The 27620-nt window shown below is 44.3% G+C and overlaps 1 protein-coding gene across 1 annotated transcript in view; it reads left to right on the forward strand.

The window, feature by feature from the left end:
- ARHGEF4 (Rho guanine nucleotide exchange factor 4) overlaps window positions 1–27620 on the forward strand; it is a 182498-nt gene that overhangs the window by 104011 nt on the left and 50867 nt on the right. The gene's annotated exons all lie outside the window — the stretch shown is intronic.

A 27620-nucleotide genomic window follows, 5' to 3' on the forward strand; every position in this document is an offset into this window, starting at 1 on the left:
TCACACTAGTAGGGGGAGAAAACTAACATCAGACTGCAGACATGAAATCTTTAGTAGCCACTTTTTGTGTGTCTGGCACTCCTGCTTCCTCCTGTTCATTGCTGAAATCCCAGAGTGGTGGTTGTTGCCTGCTGGCTGTAGTTGGCTGGCCCAAAGTCCTGGGGATTACTTTGTGCACCTCCAAAACTCAGCATTGCGTGGGTTTGCTGTTCAGGGTAGCTTGGTTCTAAAAGATGATGCTGTGCTCCTGACCAAATGATGCACAGCAAAACTCTTCAGTGACCCAGGCTAAGCTTTGGCTTTCCTTTATATTCCTATTGTCAGTTCTTATCTGCTGTTTCTTCATATTTCCCACTGTAATCAATCACCTGCTGTGCTCATCTGAATTTGTCCCTTGGTATGAGAAGCTCCAGTCTTCAGCTCTGTGCTGTGTTTCTGCTGTACATTTTTGGGACCAAATTTGGACACAGTCCAGGCTGCCTGCAGTAGGTGGGAGTGTTTGGTACAGCCTTGGTTAGCTCTGTGACAGGCTGCAGCCTCTGTTCATCACTCTGCTATCCAGATGCTTATCAGCTGCTCTCAAGCTCCAGCCCTTGTTTGGCTGCACTAATTAAGGCTCCATTGTTCCCAGAGCGTTGCTGCAGCCCACGAGTGGGAGGGAGGCCCACAGCAGCCCCAGTGTGCTTCTGTTTGCCCCCACGCAGGCTTTGGAGACAGCAACTCTTGCCTCCTGTAGACTTCAGGAAAAGTCTCCTCACTTTCTGCTCTGCTCCCGGGGTGAGCTGTGATCCTCGGCCAGGAGCCTCACAGCTGAAGGTCACCTACCCCAAAGGAGCTTCAGGTAGAGCTGGGAAAGCCTTGCACAAGGGACAGGCAAGGGGAGGACAGAAAGATGAATTGTCCCACTCTGTGCTGTTGCAGCCTCACATCAAGTGCTGGGTGCTGTTGTGGGTACCACAATAGAAGGAGGATCTGGAGCTAATGGAGAATGTCCAAAGGAGGCTATGAAGATGCTGAAGGCCCTTGAGCAGAAGCCATAAAAGGAGCAGCTGAGGTCACTTGGCTTGTTCAGCCTGGAGAAGAGTGAGGGGGAGCCTCATTGCGAACTACAACTTCCTCCTGAGGCAAAAGGAGGGGCAGACACTGATTTCTTCTCTCTGGTGACCAGCAACAGGAGCTGGGTGAACAGCATGGAGCTGTCAGGGAGATATAGACAGGATATTAGAAAAAGGCAGAGAATGACTGGGCACTGGAATGGGCTCTGTCTTGGTTTGGAAAGACAGGAGTCTGCTAAGGAAGGCAGGAGCCTCCCATGAAATGGAAAATGTAAACCCTCCCCACCCCTCCAAATTGGTATAAATTTTAAATTAAGGGGCTCTCAGGCAAAAATATGGGAGCAGGAAATAACCATTCTTTAATAGGTAAAGAAAAACAAAGAATAAAATAAACAATGCAGTCCACTAGAACAACACTGACAGAGTCAGAACCCAACCTGACACCCTGTGGGTCAGGGTGTTGGTGGCAGTCCGATTGAAAATGTGGCTGCAGTCCTCTGAAGTATCAGGGGTGGTTCTGTTGGAGTGACGGGGATCTGTAGAGAAGGATGTATTCTTCCTCTGGAGATCCAGTGGAAGGAGAGGCAGCTGCTGTTCCTCTGGGGAATCCCATGGAGAAAGCCATGCTAGTGTCTCAAAACCTCTGGATTATATCCAGGTGGGAATGCTTGGCTCCTCCCTCTGGGCGGAGCATCTCACAATGGGATGTTATAGTTCTTATCAGTCATGCACTGATATTCAATAGTCTGTTATCAGCAGAGGTCCCCTCCCAGGGAGGTGTGAATGTGGTCACTCAGAGAGAGAGATAAGGCAAACTGCTCACTTGGCAAGGTAATCAGCCATACAGGGGGTAATGGAAAACATCTTGCATTGCAATCTTTGACAGGCTCCCAGGGCAGTGCTCCCAGCACCAAGCCTCACACAGCCAAGGAGTGTTTGCACATCACTCATGGCCACATGGGGAGTGACTCTTGGGATGTCCTGTGTGGGGCCAGGAGATGGATTTCTTGTGGGTCCCTTCCAACTCAGGTTATTCTATGACAATGGACGATTGGCACTTTCCCCCTCCTATCCTTTACAAGGTGGAACTCATCCAGTTTCTTTGAAGGAAGCAAGACAGAACTTCTGGGTTTGAATCAAACAATGGAATGGTTGCAGCAAAACCATTTTGAGCAAAATGTTGTTGTGCAGGAAATGCCTCATGAACTTGGATGAAAAGCTGAGAAAGATTCCAGTCTTGCATCCCTCAGTCAGCCAGAAATATTGTATCTTGGGGCATGTTAAAGGACAGAGCTGTGCAGGCAGGAGTTACAGCCCCTCCTGTAACTTCCTCCCGCAGAAAGGAAATTTGATCAATTCAAGTCAGACTAGAGAAACAAAATGGCAAGGACTCTTACTTCTTTCATCTTTATTAAATTCTGGAATATATTTCCTTACAAGACTTAAGTGATCGTAACATTTTATTGCATTGTATGCAAAGTAGTTTAAAATACTACTTTTAAAGAATCTGGAGCCCTACTCTGGCATTTGGGGGTATCCAGATTCCCGTACAGTTTAATGAAGCTTTGCTGTACACTGCCCAGTAACCCTTGACTGATAAGGGAGTTTATGTGTCTGTTATTTGGGGGTGCCAAGACAGACATTTGAATGTCTCACAGCCAGAAAGGCAGCCCAGGCACAGCTGAGCACAGAGCACACTTGGAACCCCCTGCCTGTTCGCTTGGCTCCTCAGCACTTCTTCCTGTGCATGTGGAGTTGATGTCTCAGGTTTGAGCTTTTCTATTTTTCACATTCTGTGCTGCTTTAGTGTGTGGGTCTGGGTTCACATCAGGGGATGGTGAGCTCTGTGCGCAGAGCAGGGAGACAAAACAATTCCTGCTCCAGCTGGGGACCAAGGACAAATGATCCAAATCTCAGGCCCAAGAGCACAAACACCGTGGGCTGGAGAGTGAAAAACAAGCAGGGTGGGACTGCATGGGCTAAAGCTGGAATGGGACAATGAACTGCAAGATGCAAATGGAGCAGAACTTATAAAAGTGAGAGATCCCCATGCCTGGTTGTGCATTTTGTGACCATTTTGGTTCATCTTGGGTGCAGCCCTGGCTGGGCTCTTGTGCTGCCCAAGGTGGATCCATGGAGGCCTTTGAATAAATCCCTACTTTATTCTTTAACTCTCTCCAGCCTCTGTTCTAGAGAAGAGCCTTCACAAGGTATCAGTGTTAACATCCTGACAGCTCTGTGCAAGGGTTTGGAATGTGCAGCAGAGCAGAACCCATCTCCTCACAGTGTTCAGCACAGGTGTAAGACTTGAGTTCTTTGGTCATGAAGGGTTTTTCTTGTTTAGTTTGTTTCAGTGCTGACTGATCCTTCATTTGTCATCTTTAGTTAATTTTAAAATAAAATACAGGACCATCAGGGACTTGCTGTGTCTTAGAGTCTCCAATAAGAACAGTCCTTTTTCTCTTATAGCTGGCTCTGTACTGGGGCACTTCTGTAACTTATTTTCCAGCAGTGTCTCTAAATTAACTCGATTGTCCTGCTTTTATCACTCCTGTTTAGGAGGCTGTTCCAGGAGTTTACAGCTCTGAGAGTTACAAGCCTCCTGCAATGAAAATGTCTCCCCAGTCTTAAATTCCCTTCCAGCAAGTTTGTACATGTTTGTCCTTGTGCCAGACTTGTCCTTCCACTTGAAAAGCTTCTCCCTCACCATGCCTCAGTTGTGTAGGTGTTTCTCTTCAATACACCCCTCTTATTCTGCTTATCACAGGGGGCCCTCCGTGTGCCAGGAGAGCTGGGCTTTGTCCTCAAAGGTTATTCCCTCAAAGAAGGATACTTGTGCTTTGTGAATTTTATGCCTGCAGTTGAAAAGAACCTCAGCTCCCTCTGACCCATGGGAGTTCTCCTCACAGCATTTGTCCTTCTAAAGTAAAAATCCTCCATGTGGGACTTCTCAGACCCCTGTTAATGTTTCTGTAGCAAAGAGAATCCTCAGGTAACACACAAGCCAGATGTTTCTAAGCAAAAAAATGCTTGAGTGGCAGAGGGTTGGGGATGTCACAGTCAAGCAATAATTAGAACTGCCCCATTTAGTGATCCTTTTGCCTTGAAAATATTCTTACCATTGCATTTATATCGTAAGCACGCATTTCTTCCAGAAATACTGTGCACAAACGAGATATTTGTGTTAAAATATCTGGCATCCTCTGTCTTGCCTGCTTTTTGGACAGTTAATGTCAAATTGAAGATTTGAAGCTTCTGGGCTCTGTATTAATGGCCCTGCTAATTCTTTACATTCCTTTAAATTTGTTTATGTCTGTGGAGGCTAAACAGAGTTGATGATTAAAGAGACTGTATTGTAGCTTCAGCTGCACAAGGAGAAAACTGAATTCCACCCTTCCTAAGCAGGTCTTTGGTTACTTGTGCTGAGATCAGCATGGGACTAATCTTGCTAGGAAGTCAATTTAGAACAAGTAATTCTCACTCAGTGATCAAGATTTTGCTTATTATTGTTTCAGCCATCATGTTTAGGTGATTTATTTGAACACTTGCATATAAGTTTTGCTTTGATTTTTTAAGAATAATATTATTAATATGTGTAGCATGACTGAAGCAGGAAATCCCCCTTAGAAAGAATGGGATGTTGAACTAATTGTTGGCTAATATGTTTGCATTCCTGTCAGATAACAGCTAGATTTACAGGGTCCTAGGTTTTGTGGACAGATTCCTCTCTTGAGACACATTGATTTGCGTTTTGCTAAAAAACTTGAGGTTCAGCTGAAATGTAAAGCAAATCTTCTGTGTCTTCCAAGGCAACATGACATGAATGTTATAGGCTCTATAAAATAACAGGGTTTGGCTCCTTTGTTTTGAATTTCCTTAGTGTGTGTATGCTGTTGAAGGAAATCTCTCTCTTTGTTCTCACTCCCATGTTCCTCCTAAGAGGAATGTTTTTATAGCTGGGATCCTGAAGATCTGAAGCAATGTCAGAAAAACAGAAAGCACAGGCTAAAAATCATCCTAACCTCAGTGATGGCCTCAGCCTGGAGCTCTCTGCCACTGCTGCTCTCAGGTGCTTGCTCTGCTTCTGATTTTCAGGCTCTTTCCCCACCCTTGGTTTGCAGGAGAGGCACTGCTCCTTTCAGCAGCAAACACAGGGGGTGTCTCCTCCTCATGTGTGCAATAAAGTTATCTATCCACAACTGGTATAAGGTTTCTGTGTTACATACACCAAGGATTGCCACAGGAAAAACAGTCTGTTAAATTACCTTGGAGGCTTCTGTTGTGAGCCCAAATCTTTGCACATCTAGAGAGAGGGAGCTTTAAGACCAGACTTTCTAAAATAAAGTTTGAGTTTCTTTCATTGCCTCCCCTTCCCAAAAACCCATAGGTGAGACTTAAAATATAATTTAACAAAAACCCATAGGTGAGACTTAAAATATAGTTTAAAATACAATTTAAATAATTCAAACTATAATATAATTTAATTAAATAAATTATAATTTATTTGTTCCAGATGAGGATAATAAAGTCCTTTAAAGTAAAACTTCCATGTTTTTCTGTTGCTCTGAACTTGAATGTTCCTACAGTCTCTTGATGAATTTACTAAGTCTAGAAAAGGGTTCTCCAGAATTATTTTTTCTCTTTTATGTTTTGTTTTCTGGTTCATCCAAAGTTGCCTAAATAGCTGGAATTGAGGACAGCACAAGCTCAGGGATGCTGAAAGCATTAGGAGCTCCCCCCAGACAATCCATAGCTGAGCATGGGATCACAGAGTTGGTGTTACGGTCTGGTGCTTGTTCCACATCTGCGAGGGCTCCAGGATGGAAGGATTTGCAAACTGGGAAGTATAAGATTGCAACTTGGAGAGCTTTCTGTGGGTTTGGGTGGAGAGAGGACTTCTTGCCAGCATGAGTCCATGAGAACAATAACATCCTGGCCTGCTGGAGGAGCAGCATGCCTGGTGTGCATCAGGAAGCTGCTGCTGCACGTCCTGAGCCTGGCAAGGCCCTCGTGCTCCCCAGCAAAACCAGAGCAGCCCCCTGGCATGAGTACGGGTTGAAGGGATAACGTGCAGGCTGAATTACAGAGAGCTGATTCCATGGGTATTTTGAAGCACAAATGTGTGTTCTTCTGTCATCCCACCACTTGATTTTGGGTATTGTCTTTTTCCCCTGCTATTTTCTTTCTCTGTTGTAATTACTGCTGGGAATGTGACCCAGCTTGCTGGCTTTGGTGCCATGCCCACTTCCTGTGCAGGCAGCCATTCTGGGTGGCTGATGGTGATTTTTAACAAGAAAGCAAAGCTGAGCTATGCCCAGCAATGGAAGGAACACCAAATGCTGCAAGCACAGATTTTGCTTCCTTTTTGCAAAGCTTAAGTTCAGAGGTTTGCTGCACCCTTTCATTTGGGCATACCATGTATAGGGATAGTCCCCCACGTGGGCTTCCTTCTGCAGCTTGAAAAAGTGCAGCCAAAATAGCAAATTTTAGTCCATTGCAATGGTTGTATTGCAGCAGCAGTGGATCCCTGCCAGTCCACAGCTCCATTCCAGCCTGTGCACTGCAGGCAGCAGAGGAAAGCCTGCCCTGAGAGGACAAATCTTCTCTGAATAGTTGGGCTGTATAGCAGCAATGTGAGTCATGCTGCTGACCTGCTGCTGACCTGATCAGACAATAACCAGATCAATAATAATGTAATCCTTCTGGCCAGACTTCTTGCACAGTTGCCTTTTCATTTAATCTATAGCAATAAAGTCAAGTCTTTGCCTAGGTATTTTTATTAATAGTTTTACAAGCAGAAGAAGAGTAGCCTTAGGCAAGTCTTTGCTATCTGCATGTCTCAGGACATTATAATCTGAAAGGATGCTGTCATGGCTGATAGCAGTTGTGTAAGATGATTACAAAACCAAGGGAGCTTTCAGGCCTGTTTACAAAAGCTATGTATGCTATTGTGTCTTCCTCCCAGTGGTAAGAGCTCCAGGAGTCATTTTACTGTGGAGCACAGCAGGGAAATTGGCAGAAATCAATATTTATTAATGTATTATTTTTATTATTTTATTTAATTTATTGTTTTGTTTAATTTATTATTTATTTATTAATATTTATTCCTGTTTGGGTGTGATTGCAGGTAGTGACACGGGTGAGTTAGTGGTGCAGCAAAACCTACAAAAGTGAGAATGAGGAGATCTTCCTTCAGTTTCAGGGAGATTACCAGCAAATGGCTTTGCCTGGCTCTGCTTTCCACTGTCAGCCTTGAACAGCCGCTTGTTCCCTTGTGTACTCCTTGTGTACTCCTTGTGTACTCCTTGTGTACCTAGCAGAGGCTCAGTGTCCCTAAACTGCCTGGCAGAGTGGTGCTGAGATCAGTCCCTTTGCATTCTAGTAACACAAGGAGCTATTCAAAGCTTTTTTTAGGAAAAAAACCCATAAAATCCCTGTTACAGTTTTGGTACATGCTCATACTGAGCACCTTGTGCCGCAAAAAGTAATTGTATTCTTGGAGTAAGCAGACAGTAAAGTTGTTTCCAAGGGCAGATTATAGACAGTGACTAAGATGTGACTTGTGTGGAGCTTTGTTTCAATGACAACATATTGCTGCATATAAAACACATACCTGAGGTAAATTCATAGCCTCTGGCAGCAGCCTCTGAGAGGTTATTGCATGCTCAGGGTAACCAGACAGGCACAAAAATTTTTATCTTGAGTTGGCCTCTAAGCAGCTTTGGGAGTATATTGCAAAAAGCTCTGGGATGCCTGGATTTTATGCATTTACATTAAACCCCAACAATTCCAGGAAGCATCTGAGTTCTTGTGCTGCTGATCACTTGTCTTACTCCTCATTATAGACTTCATGGAAGAGAGAAAAGCTGCAGTAATGGCATAAATCATATGAACAAGTGGAAGAATATCTTCCTCAATTATTTTTAAAATTAGTCTGGAGTTTTTCTGGCATGTAACTCCCATTCTTTCAAAACACAGCTTGCTTAAAGGAGCGAAACACTGTAAACTACCTCATCTTGCAAGCACTAGCTGTGCTTGGTTACACAGCCATAGTGAAAATGGGAGTAAATTCCAGGGCATTTAGCAAAAGAGGCAGCTGAGGTTGTGTTTCCAGGGGCTGGGGCTGGCAGGCAGGCTGGATTTTGTCCTGGACTCTGCTGTGGCACAGTAGGAACTGGGATCCACTTGGGCTGCTGAGCTCATACTCACTTGTGACAGGTCATTGGTTTACAGCACACAACTGCAGAGAAGTTTTGTATACTAAGGTGAGCAAAGGATTCACAGTTTAGTCTTTGACATTGAATTTTAGTTTGTTCAGGGCCTTGATTTACAAGAACTTTCGATTGAATTGGGCATTTCTTTCTTTTTCCTGGAAAAATCTGTGGATGGAAAACTCCAAAGTTAGTTTCTACCTGTCAAAACTGAGCACTGTGGAGGACTTCCAGGGTATTTACACATGAAAAGAGATGCCTGGGTGGGTTAGATCTTCACAGCCAGGCTGTAACGGGGACCTGCCACAGCCTGGCTAATCAACCTGGCTGAAGCACTCAATTGATGTATCCTTGCTCCTTCTGGAGCTAGGTCATTGTGGGCTAATTTGGATATTGATCCTTCCAGCCTTGAATTAAAATTTTAAAATCACCTTGTGCTTCCTGATGCATATTCTGTGACTGTAAGGTGAGCCTCTCCCCTGAATTAATAGCTTTGTTCCTGGCCCTGGCATCTGCTGTTCTGCTGGCCACAAGATATTTGGTGTGATACAGCCCCAAAAGGCATTTTGTTTGCTGCCTGTGTGCTCTGCCCATCCTGGAATGGAGGAGAACATTAAAATGTGTGCATGCCCAGCTGAGCTCTTAACTGGTCCCAGTTATCAGCCTCAGCTGAGTGGCTTGTATAGAAATGGCTTCAGGCACTTGAATTCTCTGGTCTCTACAGACATGGTGCTGTCAGAGTAAAACCAGCAGGCAGGTTTATTGAGAGATTAAAATGAAAATTGCAAATTTTTAAGAGCAATTTCCTAATGGTGCTTGAGGTGAGGTTGGAAGTCCTGCTCTGGCTGCAAAGGGCAGCTCTCAGGACAGCTGGCTGGTGAGCAGCCACAAGCTAATTGGAGCAAGACAGAATTTCCCAGTGCAGCTGTTCTGTCCTTGTTTGCACAGATGAAAACCACTCAGAGCAAACCTTGCTGGCCAAAGTCTTTCAAAATCCAGTGAGAGCAGCAGGCTTGGGAGTGGGGTGAGCTGCTCCCTGCTCCCTTGGCTGGAGGCAGGCTGGGTGGGAGTATCTGCTCAGCATGAATTCCTGCCCTGAGCATTCCTCCCTCCCTGCTGTGCCCCAGTGATGCTGTGCTGCATCAGATTGTCCTAATCCCCTTCCTCCCATGTCCTCTTCCCTCTGGGGGCTGGGCAGCTCCCTGGCAGCCTCTGCTGCAGCTTAACCCAGAGCATTAGTGCTCCTGTGATGGTATGTGACAGGCCTCATGTTTTATCTAGAGGGAGAACTTTCACCAACACAAATAATAACATCTCAATTTTTGTTGCTGGTGACTGAGGGCAATTAAAAGCTAAATGTCACGCAGCAGTGTAGGCTGCACTTTCCTAGTGAAAATGTGACATGGTGATTTGGTGGCAGCAGTTAATTAGTTTGGGTAAATGATCTCTTGCTGTGGATGTTTATCAGTGCAATCACATTTATAGTCAGGCCAACGGGGTAGAAAGCAGGGAAGGGAATACTCTGCCCTTTTGCATTAGGGAGAGCAGATATTGGGCAGTGTGACTCTTGCAAGACAGGGACCTGGCTCTGTGCTTTTCTCCTCAGCTCTCTGCTGAACAAAATGCTCAGCAGCAGGACTGTCTCCTGAAGGTCACTGAGCTGCACACAACAAGAACTGACAAGTCTCTTTCCAGGATCTGGCTGAGCTGCAGTAAATGAAAGGAAATGAGAGACATCCAGGTTGAGCAGAGCTCTCGGGAGGGGTGTTCAGACTTCAGACCAAAATGGGTACCAGACATTGCTTTCTGTGCCTGGTGCACATTGAGAGGCACAGTGAATAAGGAAACTCCCAAATCAGAGCCTGGCTGTGTCAGGACACGTTGTGCTGGCTTTGCAGAGCAGGGAAATGGCTGGCACTTTCCTCCTGGAATAGCACTGAGCTCGGGTGAAGGCAGCAACAGCTCCTGGGGCCCAGAAACACACTGCCCTCAATTTAACTGGATTTCAGTGAGTTCACAGCAGATGCATTCTTGTTGCCCATTCTAGTCTAAGATGCACTACATCCACTCTATAATTTAAAATAAAGCTGTTCTGAACTCCTAACAACGGCAGTTGAATGTGCTTAGCTTGAAGCATGAAGCAGTGTGTAGGCTGACTTGTTAAGTGTATGTGTAGTGGTTTAAAGGAGATACAGAGCATATTTTTGGGCACCACAATGAGAGTGCTGTGGGATGAGTTGGAGAGGATCCAGAAGAAAGTAATGAGAGTAATTCAGGGCATGTGATCTCCAGAAGAAGTTTGGATGATTTTAGGTGTGTGCAGTAGAGGAGAATGGAGGAAGACATGAATCTTGAAATGCCTGTAGAGGCTGTCCTGAAGGTGACTGTTTGATACTTATTTATATGTTGGGGATAGTGAGGGGAGAGAGGGGCTTGGGAAATCTGTGGCAAAGCTGTTTCTGACTGGATGCCAGGAGAAGCCCTGGAAAAAGATTACCTGGAGAGACTGTGAAGGCTCAGTCAGGAAAGGTCTGGAGGAGGAGATTGGGGGAACCTTTCTCAGAAACTACTACTGCTGTTGATTCAGGCTCAGAGCAGATGAACTGGCAAGGAGATTTGGTGAGGGTCCCTGCCAGTCTTGCCTTGTGTAGACAAGGTCAGGATGAACACTGGGCTACCACCTATGCTTTGACCTGCAATTCAAGTAATTGGCTTCACTGATCTTTTTATTTCATTACTGCACAGTAAATCACTTTGGTTCCATTCCAAATATTCCTTTACTCTAGTAAAAGTTGGATTAAATCCTTTCTGCACAGTTAGGAGCACACTTATGTTTCCAAGATATTTATTCCCTACTAATTTACGTATTCAAAAGCCTCCTGTGTATTTGTATAGAATGAAGATGACTTCACAGGCTCCCTCTTTCCACTTTCAGTGCCATGTTGTGTGGATGTTTGAGTTGTGACAATTGTAGACTCGGTAGGGTACCTGGAAGGTCCCATAGGTAATTAAAACTATGTGAGTCATGTAGGAAGAATTAGATCAAGTTTGGTATTCTAGGCAGCTCAGTACACCCATCTTGGAGAACTTATTTGTGGTGACTCTCCATTCTGTTCAAAAATGAACAAAAAATATCACCCAAGCATAATTTAGATATGATGGTGTTTGACTGTTTTACTGGCATGGTCAGTTCCTGGTTTGTGAGGCCCAGAATGCAGATGCCAGACCTTATCAGGGAGAGCTTTCAGCAGCAACATGCAGAATTCAGGCTCAGTGCTCAATGGTACGCGCAGGTTTTGGGGTTGTCTCATGCTCTGTCTTCTGCTTCTGTGCTACATCTGTGTTTTCTTGCCTTTCTGACCCCATTCTTTTTGCTAGCACAGGTCAGCAAGTACTAGAAATGGTATTGTGTACCCACAGGGAATGAGAATTCCAGATTCTGCTGTGATGCCTCTGGGGCCATCTCCATGTCCTTGCTAGCTCTAAGAGCTGCATTTGCTTCACCCTTGGTCATCTTAGAGCAGAGATAACTGGGGAGGGATTGAAGGAGATCTAAATCAAATGCAGGACCATGAGAAAATTGAAGCAGTCCTTCAACATCTTTCTCATCAGAATGCAGCACAGGGTGTTTGTGAGCCATGGAAATACAATTTACAAGTTGTTCTCTCAAGCCCCAATTTGCCTTGCTGGATAAATGCAAGCCATTAGTTACAGGCTGAAGAGGCTTTTCCACTGGTCTAATTGTTTCAACCTGCTTCTGAAATATATTTATGTACTTTCATATGTTGTTTTTAAAGTCCAAATCCTCTCTTATTGCTGCAGTGGAGATGAATATCTATGAGGTTGAGGCAACAAGAGGGAATCTGCCCCTTCTACACAATCCTGATGGTGGCTCTGGGGCTGGGGATGTGTTCCCTTCCTGCAGTGAGGGTAGGGAAACAAGCAGAGTGTCTTGCTGGCACCACCTTGTACAGGGTGTTTGCATTGCCTGTCCTCCCATCCATCTTGGTCCTGCTCAGCTTTTCCCACATCACACAGAAAAGTGGGATTATTTGAGTGTATGGGCAATAACAGCTCCACTCACTGATGTCAGAAGTATAAATTAATAACTGGGGGGAAAATGTTTTGCATCATGGGTCTTTTTTGGGCAAGATAGATCTGTTATGAGATGAAGCAACCTGGAACCCCCCTCCCCTTTGCTACTGTTACATAAAGCTCTTGCTGCTCATGTTCTGCTGGAAGAGGAGGAGCTCAGCTGAGCCCACGGAGCAGACTTTCCTCTCTTGCTGCTGACTCCTGTGTGATCTCACCTTTTTGGTACCCTAGGGATAGTGTCTGCTCTGGACTCTCTTTGCACACGGTATAATTTTGGGATTAGAAAATTAACACTGTATAATTACCACTGTATAATTTTGGGATTTGTTGCCTTTTTGACTATTTGTGGAAATACCTGGAATTTCAGTGTGAGGATTTTTTTGCCTAAGACTCCTATTTCTACATAACCATTTCTGTGAGCACGATGAAGATACTGATTTTTGTGCCTAGCAAAATACTGTCAGGAGACTGAATTAGATGCAAATTTCTCTTTTTTCTGCAGTCTTCTCCCAAAGGGAGATCTAACTGAGATTATTCTAAGGGACAAAGTGGATGCTTAGTTGAGGAAGTAGCATCAATTGTGGTGAGACTGAGTTCACACTATTTGCATTCCCCAAAGGGGAGAGAAAAATATTTGTCAAGTCCAGGAGCTGTCTTCACACAGACCAAACTCAGCTCTCCCTAGGGTTTGGCAGATTTCAGGAGTTCTGCAATAGCCAAGGTACAGGAATCCAACGTGTTCTGTACACAGTGATGCTGCAGTGCTGTCACCAGGAGAGCAGAAACCTTCTCCTCATGATTTCAGATCAGTTCTGCAGCTGTCGTCATTTTGGAACTGAGAAAACCTATTGATTTCTTCACCAACCCCAGTCCCTTTTTTGAGTCCCAGACCCCATTGCTTGGAAATGTAACACCTTCACAACGTGCTTCTCTCCTCCCCAAAGGCTGGATGAGAGTGCAGCTGGCTGCAATGTGAAGCTGTAGATTTAGTGGTGGGGTCATTGGACCTGTGGGGACCCATCTGAGTGCCAGCCATTCCAGCCCTCTCCTAAGTGACAACTCAAACCTGTGGTGATCCCAACCACTGCAGAACATGAGGAGAAATGATGGTTACAGGTGAAAACTGCTCTGTTGTGCCTGCAGGATAGAGGAGGCCAACATAAAAGGATGCTATTTTGTTGCTTTAGACTGGGAGTACTAATTAGAATGGAGATATTAATGATACCTCTTATCATCTCTCTGCTACTACCTTGTTCAGTTGTGAATTCCTCTGTTCTTTTTGTCCCTCCCATCTAGGATCAATCTGTTCCCCATTAAAAGGGATTTGTGCATTTTTCTCTCACCTCTGAGGGAGCTCTCCAGCCTTTATCAGACTGGAAATGCTGCTCTGCACTGAAACCAGGCAAGCACCGTTGTGCCTGCTCTGATTGCTTTGCTGTTGACATTTTTGAGGTTATGCAAAGAAGGATCTGTGCAGTGTGGTGAAAAGAATGAACCCAAACCTTTAAGGTTACTCTGAGGTTAGTAATGAAAACTCTCCAGCTCAGAAAATGTGCCTTGGTATCGACTGGAGGCAGTGCTGTGTACAGAGCAATTATTCCCAGGAATGACAATTTCCAGTTCAAACAAGCTCAGACTGTATTTACAGCAGAGGGATGCTGGAGTCAAGGGGATTGTTTAACTTCTGATACACTTTGATGCCATTTGCTCCGTTTCCAGCAGCAAAGATAAGCAGACGCCAGGAACATGGTCTAGAAATGGCAATTTCCTGCCCTCAGTGCAACTGCACCTGCTGAGTTCAGAGCCGGGCTTGAGGGGAAGAATGTCCCACTTCTGCAGCCTGGCCTTTGCATTTGTGCTGGAAAGGAAAGAAGGCAGACAGAAGAGTAATTAATCAAGGTTTGAGGAAACAGGATTGTGAAGAGATTTATATCCCTCATCTATATGTATAATGGCTCTGTCAGGGTATGATGGGCTCCTTGGAGGGGCTGCTCTCTAATGGGGTGGGGTTTAGGGCTCTGCAATGCTGGGACTGCTGAGGGTGGGGAGGTTGCTGCAGGGTGATACAGGTCCCTATTAACCAACTTTTGGTTTTATTCAGAAGAAAAAATGGAGAAGAGGTGGTCAACACGGTTTGTTGATACAAGAAAAAAGCTAATTTGTAAAGATTCCTGAGTTTGCTTTGGACCGGTGTTTGAGTAGAAGGGTCAGAGCTGAACGGCTGAAGAATGAGTCCCCTGCACTGTGTGCCCTGGTGCTGTGCAGGACTGCAGCTGGTGGCAGTGCTGGCTCTCTCCAGGCAGGGTGGGGGACAGGGACAGGGACAGGTCTGTTCATCCCTGTGTGCTCCAAAAGGGCTGCAGTGCAGCATGGCCCCCAGGGCAGGTGACAGGAGGGCTGCAGCTCAGAATGCAGCATGCCACACAGCACAGGCATATCTGGCATTGCTGCACCCAAATGGCCTTGTGGAGTTGATGCCTCAGGTTTCAGCTTTTCTATTTTTCAGGTTCTGTGCTGCTTTAGTGTGTGGGTCAGGGCTTCATGTTAGGGGATGGTGAGCTCTGTGCGCAGAGCAGGGAGACAAAACAATTCCTGCTCCAGCTGGGCACCAAGGAGAAATGATCCAAATCTCAGCCCAAGAGCACAAACACCGTGGGCTGGAGAGAGAAAAACAAGCAGGATGGGGCTGCAGGGGCTAAAGCTGGAATGGGACAATGAACTGCAAGATGCAAATGGAGCAGAACTGATCAAAGTGAGAGACCCCATGACCAGTTGTCCATTTTGGGACCATTTTGGTTCATCTTGGGTGCAGCCCTGGCTGGGCTCTTGTGCTGCCCAAGGTCTTTTAATAAATCCCTGCTTTATTCTTTAACTCTGTCCAGCCTCTGCTCCAGGGCAGCCTTCACAAAGCATCAGACTAACAAAGCATTCTCAATTTTTAATGAATTTTACAGCATGCTCAGCTTCCACGGTCCCCACTGCATGCTACTGCCTCACTCACTGATTTTAATCACAGGATAAGTCTCTTTTAAAGCTCCTTTAGAATAAATCAACAACACTCACTGTTCTCACCTGTTCCTGAAGGATTTTACAGAAGCTGAGGAGCAGCAGAGCAGTATCTCCCCTGGCTGCTTTTGGGGACATATCTGTGGCTGTTGAGGTGAGGCACAGCAGCCCTGTGCAGGCTGAGCTTGTCCTGCTGCTGTTTCCCTCCTCTGGGCTCTCCAGCTCACTCTCCACACCCCTTACTTGTCAGGTGAAACAAATGTTTTTGGTGCTGAGAGCACTGGTCACTGTCACAGCAAAGATGGATGGCTTTCCAGGATGGATGGACATCATCTGGGAATTTGTTTTAGAGGTTGGGGCAGGGTTTTTTTCATATCAGAGGAAGAAATTTATATCTTTTGACAGTAGTCTCCTGAGGGCCTCTTTCCTTTATTGATACTTCAGTGTTGTCCTTTGATGTAATAATCCTGCATTACATAGGCTGTCACTCAGAAATGATGAAGCTGGGCTTTTGGTGCAGGGGAATGCCACCAAAGCTGAACACAAAAATAATTATTTGAATTTATGAGACAGAGACAGCCATACCTTAATTTAAAGGAAGATGTTTCTGCACAGAACAAATCATGATGAATATGAAAATTAGCCAGGAGCTTGGTCTTACAGAAATATGACCTAAACTGACAGATTTTGTGTTTACACTTTGACCAGGCCATGTGTCCAGCCAGTTTAAAATACACAGACAGCATCCAATAGCAGTGGCACTGTGGAATTCAATATTTTAAAGTTTGGCTAAACACAGGGAAGATCACATTTGACATACCTGCTCTTGAGTGAAAAGATTATTGTGCTGGTTTCATAAATCCAAAAAATTGATGAGGAATTGTAGGTTTGTTAGCCAGGGCAGTGCATTAGAGCACACAGAGATTTGCTCTGAAGGGATGTTCCTGTTTTAGCCTGGGTGTATTTTGCAAGCAAGCTCCCCACTGGTGTCAGATTTGCAAGGATGACTTTGCTGCAGCCAGGTCTCCAGGAGAATCTCCCTTTTCTGACCAGTGCCTCACATACAGCTGCCTTTGCCTGTGCTTCATTCTTACCATCTCCAGCTGGGCATGGGCTCCACTGCTAAATTAGTTTCCAAAGCTCCAAAATATTCTGTGTTGCATGCAGTGATCTGGAAGTGGTAATGTGTCATTTGGAATTCACAGTTCAAAATGCATGCTTAGCATCTCAGGCTCACAATTTGCTGAAATGCTGATCTGCCCAACTCTGCTGTTCTGATTTCCTTCTCCAGGCCCACAGTAAACATCCTAAGTGATGGATTTAACTATGAAAGGCACCCTGGCCAGTGTGACCTTGACAGAATGGGTTTTTTCCTTTTAAAGGGGCTATTAATAATGGCTTTGAATGGAATACTTAATGGATTTCAAGAGGAATAATGTTTTCCTTGGAAGAATTTTCTTGCTGTAGGCTGAGATTGCATCTGACACATCCAGCCACAGTTCAGACCTGGAGCTGAATGTTGTGGAAGAGCTCTGACATGAGGCACCTTCTCACACCACTTTTCTAGGAAACTTCATTTATTGAAAGCAAAGCCTCCTTTTGTTCCTATGATATTAGAAAGTTTATTGAGATGCATCAATCAGTAGGTTCAGCATCTTGAGGATAATTCTTTAAATCTGATTTGCAGTAATCTATCATATCTGCATGCCCAGACTCCCAGGGAACAAGTGCTTCACAGTGGGCAGCCCAGAAGAACAAATCAAATGCATAAGGCTGTAGGGCCTGTCCTTGAGTTCTTCAATGCATTTAATAAGAATATCACTGTCCATGTACAGTGATAGCATTGATGCTATTTGTTTGATTATTATTTGATATTATTTCAGTGCAGATTCTTTCACTTTCACGCGTATCACTGGCAGGAAGGTGTGGAGTCCCTGGGGAGGAGAGGTGTGGGGGCTGGCAGGTGTGGGGTGCAGCTGGATCTGCTGTGAAGGGCACCCCCAGCCAAGCCAAGCCAAGCCCCAGGGCTCCAACCTTGCCTTGGTTTGTACAGCTGCTCTTCAGCACAGGTATTGGTGATTAAAACCAGCCAGTCCTGTGCCCTGGGAGCAGAGTTTGTGCTAACACAAGTGTAAATATGCCGAGTCTGAGTGGATTTGGATTTCCACCTTGTCTCTGTCCATCAGGTCCCTGAGCTGATGTGGTGCCCTGGTGTTCTGCACCCACCTTCCACTGGCAGTGCTCTTGTGGCTTTTTCTACTCTGCTATAAAAACTGATTACATTTGGCCATGTTCAGCATCTGTCCTGTAGCTGGCTCAGAGCTGATCTCCCAAATCTGTTCTAAATAACACCAAAGAATTCCCCTGACTAATTCAGAGCCTGGCTTTGACTCCTTTGTGTGGCATTGTGTGATTCAAATGTATGCTGCAAAAAGCCTGATCCCTTAGCTATTGTGGTACTTGTAGTTAAATAATATTAATCCTTGATTTTCTGTTTTCCCCTCAGAAATATTTGGTAGCTTCAGCTCAGGGATTTTCTTAGAACTCAGATTAAAATATAAACTGGGACAGAGGGATTTCCTATAGGTAAAGCAGTTTTAAAAGTATTTTTAATGAAAATATTGTATCCCCAGCATGAAACCAGATGAAGACTGGTCATGCAAAATAATGTCAACAAAACAATCTTGCTGCCCCTTGAGACTTATACTTGATAATGCACAAGAGCAATTGAAAGTCTTCTCATGGCATTCATTTTTAATTACTTCTGTGGTCCAAGGTCATAGATATAAGCCACTTGTCAGCCTGGATAGCTTCACCAAGATAAAGACTAAATTTATGGCATTTATGCAGAATTCTGGGAGAAACCAAAGGTCACATTTTTCAAATTGAAGTGTTCCAAGTTAGCCTCTTAAACCAGTCCTCAGACACTTGGATAAACAGCCTGCCTTCCCCAAGCGCCAGCAGAGGCTCTTTGTGCCTCAAGCAGCTCCTGCCCAGTGCCTGTGCCACTCACCAGCCCAGGCTGGGCCTTGCAGGCCTCCTCCAGGCTCTGCTGAGAGTTTTGCCTTAACCAAAGTGGCCACGTTGCCAAGGCTTTAAATTATTATGAAAACAATTCTTCATTTTTAATGGTTCAAGTTATGATGTGAATGATGCCATTATAAGAAAGACCTGTGTCTGTTTTGTTTCCATGCAAAGTTGGCATGGCCAAGTGGAACATTTTAGAGACTATTGTGATATGAATTGTTTCACGTCCTAGTGGCAATTCTTCATAAAAATCATATTAGCCATCTTTAGTGTGTTTTTTCAGGCCAGTAGTTAAACTTTGTATGTAGGGAATTTTCTTGTTTCTAGACTGTGATTTAGAACTGAAGAAAATTTTTTGCTTTTTGGCAACAAAATCTTCAGCAAAGACTTATCTACCAAGCTCTTGGTCTCTTGAGGGTGTGCTTGAATGTAGAGACAGAATAAAAATGCAGAATCTTTGGAAATATGGGTTTCATTTTTTATTTTTGATTGTTTGACAGCAACTTGTGTTCACTAGTTCCTGGCACTTGGAATGTGAGGCAGGTCCATCCTTGAGAGAGGAGCAGAGCACAGACGTGAGGAACTGCATGACCTGTGCTAAGTGACATTAGTCTTAACTGAACTCTGGACAGCAGTGAACATTTGTTTCCTGAGACCTCCAGGAAATAAAAGTCAACCAGAATTTCCTACAGCAGGTCTGTGTTCTTTCCTTTGTTTAATAAAGCACCAGGTACAAGACAGGAGGCTCTGTGAGAGCCCAGGATAGCTGAGTTCCTACCATGCTCCTGTGAGTGCTCTGAGGAAGTTGTTCTAGAGGTGAAGCAAATCAGCACTGAATCTATAGAATTGAAAGAGACAAGGGCAGTGTGAGATTTGGGACATAACAGCACTTGCATGGAGAAATCACCAATTAAGTCTTTGGAAAGCAGCTGCAGAGGCAGGAGGGACAACAATTCCTGAGAGAATGGGGGAATATTTTCTGTTGGAGGTCCTTTATTTGAGGGCTAGTGATGACTGAAAATATTGTTCTGTCTGAATGGTTTAAGGGTCTTTCATTTGCATTCTGGAAGAGAAAAAAGAGAATTAAAACAAAGATTTTTTGAATGCTTGAGTATGCACCAGGGCTTTGGTTCAGATGAGCACAGATGAGGTGAAGGCAGAGCAATGAGACTCAGCAGCAGTAAGATAAGTGTGGCTCCTGTGTTTGCACATTCCCACAGGCAAGTTTCATTTATTTGTGCAAACAAAAGCTGAGAGAAGCCCAAAGGTGATTCCAGGGGTGATGCCACAGTTGCCATGCACTGAAATAGTGTCAAGTTGAGATCATCTAGGGGAGTCTGTGGGAATAATCAGCGTGTCTTTTTTTACCAGATTGCTGATCTTCCAACTTGTGGGATGTGCTATAAGGTTTTGAAAATCTGGAGCTGATGCTCTTCTAAAAATAAACAGATAAAAACAAATAAATTCCTGGAACCTTATTGACAAAATCTCTTCCAGTCCATTTTTGTCAGGCTTGTCAGCTGTACTAACACTCTTTGATGCTGCTTTATCTCCCATGTTTGCTGAAGTAGGTGTTGCCCACTGTAAATAACTATTGTTCTGGTTTCCTGGCCCATTTGCTTGAATTTCCTCAGTTTTTGTTACATTTCTAGATAAGAATGTGTGGCTAGGGATGCAGGGATGGAGCATTTTCAGCTTTGCAGGTGAGCTGGTGGCTCCCTGAGGACTCTGCTGAGCTGAGCTGCCTCTGGTTGCGCTCCAGCAGGAGTGTGCTGCTCCCCAGGCAGCGTTTTGGGATGCAGGGCTCTGAAGAAGGGACAGCTTTGGTGCTGCTGGTGGTTTTCACATCAAGGGAGAGCAGTTTGGTCTGATTTTTACTCAAATGTAGCAGACACAGGGCTAAGCAGCAGAGTGGAATGGACAGGTGAGAATTCCACATGAGTTTGGAGTGTCAGTGCTTGTTACCTGTTAGAAAAGAGAAAAGCAATAATTTCAGTCTTCACAGAGGAAATGTTCAAAAAAATGATGGTAGATTGTCTCACCTAGACACACACACATCCAAACTGCTTTAAACTGCAGCCACTTCAATGAATAAAACTCATTTTTGGGGGAGCAAATGACATGCCAGGTATTTATTGCAACCTGCACACCCTGCCAGGGATATGGTAAAGAACGTACCTGGATAAGGATTTGTCTGCCAGCTTTGATTGCTGCCATTGCCTTCGTGCTTAGATTGTGATAGGGCTTAAAGGACTGAACTGAAATTGGCCCCTGTTGTGTTCAGGGCTGCCCAGACATAAAGTAAACAGCATTTGCAGAGACGTTCATCTGCAAAACCAGAGCAAACAGCCACTCTGGATGAGTAATCAGACCTGAGCAAACAAACAACAAATACATGCAGGAGGAGGAGGACGTGCCTGCTTTTTTCCAAGTCAGTAGCTGTGATGGGAGCAAGGCCAGTGAATAAATAGTTTGTGTGCAGTACAACAGGGGCACTTTTTGACAAAGGATCAGGCTTTGGATGAAGAAAGTACATTTATGTGATTTTGTATCTGTTTTCCCCACTGTGTCCACTCTTCCTCAAAGGTAGTTAAATCTCTGCCCCTCTCCCATCTGTGCCATCACCCAAGAAGCCAGGAGGGGGCTGGGGGCAGCTCTGTGCCCTGTGTGTGCCCTGTGTGTGCCAGGGCAGAGTGGGCCAAGCTGCACGTGGTGATGTGGGACTCAGAGCTGCAGAGCCATTCATAATCCACCTCTCTCTTCCCCATAATTATCTCTGCTACCCGAGAGAGCTGAGAACTCCCCTAAGCCTCCCTGCAAGTCATTTAGATTCTAATTGGGATTTAAAAACTCCTGAAACCTGAGTGGGTGGCTCAGTGCATTATTGCTGATGAATGGTACCCTGGGTGATGTGCCCAGCAGACCCACAGCGGATCTGTGCTTGGTTTCCCACTGAAGAGCTGTCTTTTTTTTTCAAGCACAATTTGCTCTTTACCTCAGCTAATTAGGAACTGGCTTCATTCACAAAAGAAATTCTGTTTGTGGCACTATACCAAAATGTTAATTCAATTTTGTTATGTTGAATCCTTTCCCTTCTTAATGTTTCTTTAAAATGGAGGGGATGAAGCTTGCTTACTTAAATATTTTCTGTCTTTCCTTCCCAGTCTGTGGTTTCTCCTTGAGAGATTGGCTTAATATGGTTTTGTAACCTACTCAGAAATGTCATCTAATGACCTCAGCTCTCTAGGCTTGGTTTTGAAGGACCAGGTTCCTGGTGATTTTCTGGTTTGTTTTGGTGTTTTGTTTTATTAAGTTTTTTCTCCCCTGAAGCTCATCCTAACTGGTCATTGTTCCCTTGTTGCTAATTCCCTGCCTGACTTCCCTTTCCCTGTTAAACTGGCCCACAAGCATGAGCAGAATGCTGAGGGAGGGTCCATGAGCATAGGGAGAGCTGCAGAATTGCACTGCTGGGGCAGGGCTGGGGTGACATCACTGATGGATTTCACTGTGGCAGCTGCAGAGGGACCTCTGGACCAGCATCTGATAAATGAAGCACATAATGAGAGCAGGACTGATGGAGGCTGCAGCTCTATTTCCAAGGAGACAAGGCTTCAGCAACCCCAAAAGGGTGAAGAGGAGGTAGAGGGGCTCTTCTCACCCGGGCCATGGAGTCTGGGTGTGGTTCCCACCCCCATGCTTCACTTGTTTATCATCTTAAATCTCTTGAAGTGCTTCCTGCACAGCTGCACTGAGCTTTCCTGTGGGCTGCACACAACCACAGCAATCTCTGCTCACTGAGGCAGAGGGGATGATGTTGTTAGCTCTGAATTAATTTGCTCTGTGAGTGTAAATCAGCCTCCTACTGTTGTTTTGGTGAATTATTTTAAATGTAAATGCTGCAGAGACAAATGAAATGGGTGGATGTGGAAAAAGCACACTTGAAAGAGAGAACTCAAATACAGGAAAAATTGTTCCCTTTGTCAATATAATGTGCTTTTAATAAACTATGGATGCTCTTGGCTTTCCAAGCTGTCTGTAATCATCATAGATTCCTGTCCCAGCCTTACCCCTAAAAGCTGTAGATTGTAAGTCAAGTGAAAACAGATAACCAACATTTTGGGAAAGTGCCTGCAGCTCATTTTCCTTCAGTCCTGGGTCATTGTTCAGGCTTGTGACCCAGACACACGTCTGGAGCTCCTTGCCACTGGGGAGCTGCTGGGGTTTGTTCCAGCTGAGACATAAACCTCAGTGAGTTTGAGAGAGCTCTCTTAAGAGGCTGTGCTAAATTTGGGGCTGTAGTGTCCAACTCCTCCAAGGAAACTATTCTAGAAATTTATTCTGTGAGAATAGTTTTCCACTGAGAAGGTGGGATTATATTCCTTTATTTTTTATGGTGGTAGGTGTATGTAGTTTTTAGGTGTTACTTTGATTTGGGGTTTTGTTTGAGCTTATTCTTTTTTGATTGTTTGACAGCAACTTGTGTTCACGAATTCCTGGCACATGGAATGTGTGAGGCAGGTCCATGCTTTGAGAGAGGAGCAGAGCACAGATGTGTGGAACTGGTGACATTAGTCTCAGCTGATCTCTGGGCTGCAGTTAACATTTGTTTTCTGAGACCTCCAGTAGATCATCCAAGTCCAACTTCGTCTTCCCGCCAGTTTGATGAACAACACAAAACCTTTGCTCTGTTTTCCCCTCCCTGCCATCCCTGTTGGTGGTGAAGGTCAATGTAGGGGGGCAGTAGAATGTAATCTTACCCCTCCATGAGTTGCAGCTGGGATCAATTACTAGAAATTAAGAACACCTGTAACTAATGAGAACAAGTGCCATAAAAGGGTGCTGCAAGGATCCAGAGGAGTCACTGCTCAGAGGAGCTGCTCCATGAGAAGCGTTAAGAAGGTATGAAGCTTAGGAGCTATGGGATCCTTGCAGTGTAAGGTTAATAGAGCTGTTGCCGTGCACTGTCTTAATATATAAGGCAACAGGTCAAGGCTGTCCCAGTGCAGCCGCGCTGGTTTGTCCTGCAGTGTCACCTGGGGATTGTGCAGACCCCCCATGCAGGCAGCTGCCCTCCAATGACCCCATTTACCTCTGAGAAGGATGCCAGGGGGGCAGTAAATTGTTCAGCTGTGGCTTGTCTCTCCCTCTGGGCACTGAGTGCTCTTCCCTGTGAAGCACAGAGCTGGTAACAGCTCCAGAGGCTTCCTGGTGCCATGGAGAGCTCTGGAGCTGTGTGCCTGTACCTCCTGGAGCTGCCTGGCATTGCCTTTCAGCAAGGCAGGGGCACAAGCAGAGCCCAGGCAGGACCCTTCCCACTGCTGCCTGCTTACACCTGCATCCCAGACCCTGTGGGGAGGTGTGAGCAGGGTGAGCCCTTCCCCTGGGCCAGCTGGCCAAGCTTCACTTGGTTTGCACAGAACCCTTCCCTTTAGTCCCTGAGTGCAGCCCAAGTGCTCTGCCAGGCACACAGGGCACCTGTGTTCCAGTGACACGTTTTGTATGAGTTTTAAAGCTTCACATCCTCAAGATATTTCTTCATGGAGTCAGGTTTTTGACACTTTATCTGTGTGGATGCATTAAAAAAGAGTTTGTGTGGCAATCTTTTGTGAGCTGCTCTTGCTAGCATTATCCATCTGCTTTTGTACTGGAATGACATAAATCCCAAGCTTGGGCTAGGACTAACAGCAGCAGGAAACAGTTTTAGTTCTTGCACATATTGGCTGTAGTACTAAATGTTGGTTACTCCCCCTCCCTCTGATCCTGTGTGTGGGATTTGTTACCATATTTAGTGAAATTTATCAGGACAGAGGTATAAATATGAAGAACTCTGCTTGAGTTAATTGATGCTGGCTTTACTTTCTGACAGAACATTGTTCCCTGGTGTGGCCTGACTGCCCGGGAAGGCCAGGTCAGGTCAGGGCTCCAGAGAGGCCAGGCACGACTGTGCCACTGAATTCAGTGTCAGACAGACATGAGCACCTGGGGGTGGCAGGAATGAAGCACCTGAATTATCCCCTGTGCAGTTGCACAGTGTCCAGCCCGTGCTGTGCTCTGGGCAGGCTCATAGGCAATCCAGCAATCTCTGCTAACTTGTCTTCTAAGATTTTTGTATAGTGCTTGCCTCTTTTCTACTTGACCTAGTTTATGCTTTGCACATTAAGTCAGTTCCTACACTAAAAGCCTTCATTCTCCTACTTCCTTGGTGGCTTTCTAGTGCATTGGGTCACCATTTCAGACTACTATTTTATTTATTTGTGGTCATGCCTTTCATCTAACCTGCTTCAGAGCAAACCCTTATTTTTTATCGATTTAATTCTTCCCTGCAGCATTAGTTTGGGAAGATGTGCAATTGCTATCCTGGGCCATTCTTCCTCAAGGATGGAGAACTTTCTTATGCCTGTGAAGTATAATTTTGGTGCAATATGTCTTCTTTTTTTGCCAGCAAAACTAATCCCAAATGCAGTAGCAGGTCTTGAGACAGCAGAGAATTGATGAGCTTGGTAAGATCAGAGAGGAAAAACAGATCTCTGGTAAAAGCAAGCGCAGCTTTCAAGGCACTTAGCAGAGGTATAGAGCATTTTAAGTAACACAGATAAATACCTCCCTGGAGCTTTTGCTTTTTCATCTAAGCACAGATCAGAGAACAAATAGGAAAATGTGGGGGCAGAAAACAAAAGCCTTAAAGATGCCAATAAACATTTTTCAAGCTGAAGGTTACTTTCAGCAGTGAAAATAGCAGAAGATGTGTAAGGGGAAAGCAATGAAGCCATGTGTAAAAGGGAAAAGAATGAGATCAGAGAGCTGCAGAGGAGTTTTGAATTAAGTGACTGCTGACTTGCTTCTTATAAATGATTTATTTTTATTTGTTCTTGAAAAACATTTTTAATTTGTTTCTGTGCTACACTAACACACTGGAAATTGTTCATTACTATCAAAGGTTTTTCAGAGAGTGTGTGAGCAAAAAGTGATACCTTTAATGCCCTTGAATTTAGTTTTTAAAGTTCCAGTAACTCTGCATGAGATTATAATATCAGTGCTCTTCCAGCTGGTTTTGAGTTTTATATTAATGGACTAGGTCTTAACCCCAGAATTGCTTTATATGCAATCTATACTACTGGCACATATTCAGTGCAGAATTTCTGTATAATGAACATGTGAGGTGTCAGAGCAAAGCTAGGGGAATGCTTGATTTTTGTGTGAAATGTCACTTAAAGTTGAATGGTTGGGTAGTTCCATACTTGCTCAGAAAATTCTGCTTTAATCATAACTCACATGCACCTCTGTGTCCTGAATTGCCATCAATACCAAGTGCAGTCCCAGCTTCAGACAATCTTTGCTCTGTTGTGCCTATTTATTGAATTCAAAGCATAAACAAGCAAGTATTTAGTTTAAAAATAGCTCATACTCATCATTTTGATGTCAGGTCACTGCATTGAACTGATAGCTGCTACACTGAATTTCCACCTCCCTGTAAATAGCAGAGATCAGGTGGGGCAGCCTTAACAAACCATCCCAAGCACTGAGAGTGTTGATGGGGACAAACTCTGCAGGTCTGGCTGGAAGTCTGTCAGCACTTCCTTCAGTGCTAATGTGGTGCAGCTTTGGTTTCAGGTAATTAATAAGCTAATAAATCACAGGGTGCATTTTTTGACCCAATGGCACAATTATGTGCATAAGAGGCACTTGCACTATGAAGGGAAAGGAGGGCTCAAGAGCAGCTTTGTGAGTCTCTGCTATTAAAGCTCTACAAGGTCAAGCTGAAAAGATTTTTTTCACCTGTTCTGCAAAATTTGGAGGCTCACATGATGTAACTTGCACAAGACTGTTGCCAGGTGTGCTGATAGTAATGTCTGTGTTGTCATTCTGTTTTACTCCTGTAGTCATGTCAAGTCCATTTACTGAAATCACAATTTATATAATTTTCTGTTGTTCTCTGCACCATGCCTGTGTAGGTGCTTCATGCACAGGAATCTTTGTCAAGCCCGCTGCTTTGTCATGGAAACTGTTGCCCTGGCAGTTGCTAATCCAGAGGAATATGTCAGCAAGTGGTTTCTGTAATCACTGTCATTTTTCACAGATTTCAGAACGGAAGGTTCATGTTCAGGAACCAGTACAGGGATGGGATGAATGTCACACATGGCACTGCAGGGTATTTGCTAATACCTCAAGGAGACTTTAGGAAAAAGATCCTGCCCATGAAACAGATGCAGTGACACTTTCTTCTGTGCAAGGAGTATAAATGCCACATTTTTATTTCCCTCAGCCTTGAGATTTCAGTGTTTGCTGTAGATGCAGACTGTGAACCCTCCATTATCCATAGCTCGTTTGGGGCTGTGCTGAGCAGAATGGCCTTCCTGTGGTAATAATGGGTCATTCTGGAGCAAACACCATTTTAGGTATTAAAAACGATTCTCAAATAAGTGTGTGGACAAAGAGCAAGGTGAAGGTTGATCCCAAAGGTTGAGATTTCCTTTGGCCAGATAGGATTTGGTAAATCATAATCCTCAAGGTATGAAGTGGCACACATGAGCTCTTGTTACCTAGTCCAGTTTCCAGCAAGGTCCGAATAAAATCACATTTGTGCCATCATTGCCTGTGCCTTTTTTCAGACCTTGTTTTGCTATTCTTGCTTGGTCTTTTCTTTGCAACATGCAGCAGCTGTCAAATTTTTTTTAAATCATATTTTCCAGTCTAGAAAAAGACACAATCATTTATGGGGGTTAAACATGGGTGGAGAAAAATTCTCTGAAGAACAGGTATGGATGAGGGTGAATTCTGACCCAAATTTTCTCTAGTTTCCTTGTCTTTTTCCACTTTATGCTGCATTATGGTGCCCCTTGCTCCAGAGAAGTGCCATCCTGTTTCAGTGCTACTTAGGCAGCACTGAATTTTTTTTTGAAGTTTTAAGGTTTAAAGTTATTTTTATATTTTGATTTATATTGATGGATAAATGATTTTTTGTGTGTTTTATATGGGTAATTATTTTAATATTACGAGTTAATAATGTAAGTTTTTAAAATTATATGGGTTACTTTTAATGTTTGATGGAATAATAGGTTATGTTTTGCTTTTGTAAATGAAAAACATTTTTGGTGGTAATTGAAGAGAAATAGAATTAAATGTAGATGAAATTTTAGAAGTGTTATATTAAAAAAAATGGTTTTATCTATATGGTGGTGCAGAGAAATATTTTTTAATATTGATTGTTTTTGGAATGCTGTGCTGT

This window comes from Geospiza fortis, unplaced genomic scaffold (genome assembly GCF_000277835.1).
Source record: "Geospiza fortis unplaced genomic scaffold, GeoFor_1.0 scaffold101, whole genome shotgun sequence".
In the NCBI taxonomy this organism is placed as follows: Eukaryota; Metazoa; Chordata; class Aves; order Passeriformes; family Thraupidae; genus Geospiza; species Geospiza fortis.